Source organism: Petaurus breviceps, unplaced genomic scaffold (assembly GCF_028583685.1).
Source record: "Petaurus breviceps papuanus isolate PSGF00001 unplaced genomic scaffold, PetGlider_PUasm1.0 126, whole genome shotgun sequence".
Lineage (NCBI taxonomy): Eukaryota > Metazoa > Chordata > Mammalia > Diprotodontia > Petauridae > Petaurus > Petaurus breviceps.
The window spans coordinates 39,772,062-39,777,010 of NW_027185655.1; the positions used below are offsets into that span (position 1 = coordinate 39,772,062).

Below are 4,949 nucleotides of genomic sequence, written 5' to 3' on the forward strand. Positions count from 1 at the left end.
AGATAGATAGATAGATAGATAGATAGATAGATAGATAGATAGATAGACAGACAGATAGTTAGATAGATGACAGATATAAATATCATCTTTCTATCTACAAAACACTTTGATATATCTACAAAACAATAGATATAGATATCTATATCTATCTATCATCTATCTTTTTTTTTTTTTGCTTTTTGGAAGGGGAGGGCATGGCAACTGGGGTTAAGTGACTTGCCCAAGGTCACATGGCTAGTAAAGATCTCATTGTCTTAGAGTTAAAAGGGTCCTCAGAGATCCTAGTTCTTCCAATAATTAAAGAAGGAGCCCATTTCCTCTGTTGGCAATCCATTCCATTTTGGAATGGTTCTAATTATTAAGCAGTTAATATGTCATCTCTGATATTGGTTGGACTCAAAAAAGGCCAGCTTCACTCAGTCTTTGCTAGTTTGCTTAGTCTAAGGGTCTCCCTGCTATGATTCTTTTTGCCTAGGACATTCATAAAAGCAGAGTCAGATAAGAGTCCTGAGTCCATCTAGTAAAGGGAAATATGTTTACAACATGTTAACTGACACATAAGGATTACAAAGACATGACAGTGCAAATATTAGTAAGACAAGGAAAGGGGAGGTAATGGAAAAAATGTGCTTTTTTTCTAATTGATTCTAAGTTAGAATTCGAAAAGGTTTAGCAATAGTTCTGGACCCCACACTAATAAAGGTCATTTGCTTAGCAGTTTAGAACAGTGGTTCAGATTTCAGGGATTCTATGAACTTGCATGGGTGAAAACATTTTTAAAATTTATTTACTTTTATTTTACAACATTCAGTTTCACAAGTTTTTCAGTTCCAAGTTTTCTCCCCTTCTCTCCCCCATGGCAGCATGCAATCTGATATAGGTTGTACATATACCTTCACATTAAACATTACTCAAGTTATAAAGAAGAATTATAAAATGGAATGAACAAAAAGAAAGAAGAAACAGAACAAAATGAAATGAAAAAGAGAGAGAGCAAGTGGTTTGCTTCAATCTGCATTCAGATTCCATAATCCTTTCTCTGGATGTGGATGATAGTCTTGGTAAAAACTTTTTTTTTTTAATTTTCAGTGACTAACTGAAAATTATCATTTCTTTCAATTATTATACTGAGTAATACATGTTGTTGTTCAGTCATTTCAGTTATATCCAAGTCTTCGTGACCCCATTTGGGGTTTCCTTGGCAGAGATACTGGAGTGGTTTGTCATTTCCTTCTCCAATTCATTTTACAGATGAGGAAACTGAGGCAAACAGGGCTATGTGAGTTGCCCAGGGTCACACAACTATTAAGTGTCTAAGACTAGATTTAAACTCAGAAAGATAAATCTTTCTGATTCCATGCTGGACGCTCTATCCACTGATCCACCTGGCTGTCCTCGATAGGAGGAGTCTACAGGCTTCTCCAGTCTGCCAAATGGGTCCATGATACAAAAAAGGTCAAGAACCCCTGATTTAGAACAACACTCTCCATGTCATTTCTCTCCCTCCCTGCTTTTTTTTTTCATATTCCCCTAACTCCAGGACTCCTTGATTGTTAGAGAAGGTTTGTATTACATGTCCAAAAGTCATCGAGATGGAGATGATCCTGTACCCCATTATCTGAGAAATATCTCAGCCCAGAGAACTCACTTTCATACTCTATCTGGAAAAAAGACCAATCAGTCAATCAGCAAATATTTATTAAACACCAAGCGTATGTCAAAGCATTGGGCTAGGGGCGGCTAGGTGGCACAGTGAGTAAAGCGCCAGCCCTGGAGTCAGGAGGACCAGAGTTCGGTTCTGGCCTCAGACACTTAACACACACACACACACACATGCACACATGCACGCACACACACACACACACACACACACACACAAAACTAGCCATGTTACCTTGGGCAAGTTACTTAACCCCAATTGCCCTCCAAAAAGGCACAAAAAAAAAAAAAGCATTGGGCTAGGAACTGAAGAGTTATGTGGTATTTAAGTGTCAGGATCCAAGACTCAGTGGCCTCAGGTCTCATGCCTCAGGCCTGGCTAGTATCCTTAATTTTTTGTTCTCTCCCTAGGTGAGATGCAGAGTTTCCAAGTCTGAGACCACAGCATTCATTCTAAGCTTGGCACATAACCAGAGAAAAGCTGATCATGAATATGAAAATTATATATCCTGGTTATTGACCCATTTTAGAGAAATAATATGAATGTGACTTTTTGTATTGTTATTAAAAATAAGTTCGTGTACCTAACTTCTTTTTCAACCAAATAAACGAATCATCTACCACTCCACCAAAGCTGGGAAGAGGCCAAGAATGAACTGAAACAAAAATGCTAGCTAGCTCTTCTCAAACCAGGTCAAGAATGTTAATGCCCCTCACTGCCCCACCCACCCAAGGAAAAACAAAACCAGCACATTTTGTTCTCATTTTTGACTAGTAGCAGGAGATAGAGGAAGAAAAACTTTAAAACCTCCAGAAGTTAGCAGAAAGTGACCAGGGATTTTTCTTTTACTGTATGTAAAGAGAGGTAATGACTCTCCCATCCCAGCCCACTGCTGGTGGGGTGGCAATTTTCATTATCTCTGGGTTTTACAGCAAACCAAATGGGTTGGAAAAGAAAAAAGTAATCATCATAATGGATGGCTTTTCGATAACACATTAAGATTTGCAAAGCACTTTACAAATATTACCTCATTTTGTCTTCGCATCTCTAGGAAGTAGGTTCTCTTATTATCGCTACTTTACAGATGGACAAATTGAGGCAGAGAGATGTTAAGTGACATGTTCAAGGTCACATAGTTACTGCCTGGTGCCACATTAGAACCCTAGGTCCAGAACTTCATCCTCTGAATCACCTAGCTCTTCATCAAAAAGGTGAAGGTATTGTGATTCTATATTATCAGTGAGCTCTCTTTACCCATAACTTCCAAGAATGAATAAGCCTCTTGGGAATTTCATAATCAAAAAAACACACACATTTCCACCAATTTATATACATTTCATTCCCAAGTTAATTTAAAAGCATAGCATATCTTTTTTCCCCTGAAGCTTCTCTTTATATTTTGAAGCACCAAGCCACCACCAGAAAAGCCATCCAATGTTTCTCAGTGACCTTTATCGTGAGAACCTCTTCTGCCTTCCAGCCGGTAGGCCTCGTTTGAGAATTGTTACCCTATGAAGATGAATCCAGAGACCCAATATCAATAGACAATGTGCTCTAGTGTTTCTTCTTTACAATTAGCTCCCACTTCACACCACATAAATTAATTATGAGCATATTAATAACTAGCATTTCTATTGTTACAAACTAGGTTTCTAAACTACTTGTTCATATACTAACTCATTTGATTGCCATACTATATAAATCAAAGTACTGTCTATAGTATTTAAGCACATTTGTAATTCAAAAAAAAATATTTAGTATTTTTTTTTTGTAAGAAAAATAATCATGTTAATTTATTTACATTGAGCAGACACCTGGTATGGTGGGTAGATTTCTGGCTTTGGGCTCAGGAAGACCTAGATTCAAATCCAGGCTCTCACACATGGTTGATGCATAGCCCTGGGCAGGGCACATGACCTCTCAGCACCCTGCAAATTCCCTCAGAAGATAAGTTCCAGAACAGTTGTTGATCTGCATGCATAAAGTGCATTTTTTCATGGGGCGTTCCCATGCCAGTGAAATCACAAGCCACTTAAGCTCTAAGCACCATGGAAAATCCTCTAGGACTCTAAGTAGCAGACAAGTTGCTGATATGCATTAGTTTAGGTTCTTTCCATACCGGTGTGCTCTACACTGATACAATTACAGGTCTGGGTTCTCCCATCCCCAGATTCTCAAACATTTTAGAGTTGTATAGCATTTTGCAAAATAAGCTATGGTTCTTCATTGGTAGAGGAAATTGTCTTAAATTTCCTCACCTGAACTCCCTAAGACAATGAAATCACAGGTTCAAACTCAAGAACATGTAAATGTTGCCATTGTCAGTGTGGATGTTGACTATGCATAGAGTTTTCTCACAATAGCACATAGTTGTAATAGCTGTGAGGGATTTCTAATGATCCATTAATGTTCTCTTCTCTGACTCTCCATGGGACCAGGACAAACATTTCAGACTGCTGATAGGGTTTAGATGTACAATGGATAGTCATAAAACTGAATGAAACTATTCAGTCAATAAGCATTTATTTAGTGAATTTGCATATGTGGACCATTGAAGGAACTGGGGGTATGTAATTTGGTGAAGAGAAGACTGGTGGTGGCAGAGGGGGTGAAGAATTTTAGCTCTTTGAAGAATAGTCATTGTATAAGAGAAATTAAAAAGATTAGAAAGATTAGATTTAGATATTAAAATACATATGCTTCCCTAACGTGTGGTAATGGAGGTAATTGTCTAGTACTTTTCATTTTCATGGGGCCCAGACTACCACCATAAATAATTTTTGGGGAGTCCTAGGGAGGCATTTGACTGGGGAAAGGGGAGATAGTGCCAGTTGGTGCTAAAAATGAAATTATATATATAATTCATTAACTCCTTCAATATAATATCATAGATTTTGAATAAGGAAAGGAGGGAGGGAGAGAGGGAGAGAGACAGAGAATTTTCTACATGCTTAGTATGAGCCATGCACTCCTCTAGTCATTGGGAATCCAAATACAAGCAAGCAAAATAGCCCCTGATCTCAAAGATCTTATATTCTAATTCAAAGTCAAGTCAACAAGCATTTAAATATGCGTGTATACACATACATATATACACACAGAGACACACATAATATGCAAATACATATATGTGTGCATATATACATATATGTAGATAGAGATATAGATAGGTCATAGATACATAGATAGACAGATAAACATATAGATACATAGACAGACACAGACAGACAGACAGACAGATAGATAGATAGATAGATAGATAGATAGATAGATAGATAGATAGATAGAT

At 37.5% G+C, this 4,949-nt stretch overlaps 2 long non-coding RNA genes across 2 annotated transcripts in view; one reads left to right on the plus strand and one right to left on the minus strand.

Moving 5' to 3' along the window:
- LOC138166801 (uncharacterized) overlaps positions 1-2,334 on the plus strand; it is a 36,274-nt gene extending 33,940 nt beyond the window's left edge. Inside the window, exon 3 of the long non-coding RNA XR_011169739.1 lies at positions 2,071-2,334. This is a non-coding gene — a long non-coding RNA (uncharacterized lncRNA). The remainder of the gene's footprint in view (positions 1-2,070) is intronic.
- LOC138166782 (uncharacterized) overlaps positions 219-4,949 on the minus strand; it is a 19,919-nt gene continuing 15,188 nt past the window's right edge. The window contains exon 6 of the long non-coding RNA XR_011169736.1: positions 219-1,661. This is a non-coding gene — a long non-coding RNA (uncharacterized lncRNA). The remainder of the gene's footprint in view (positions 1,662-4,949) is intronic.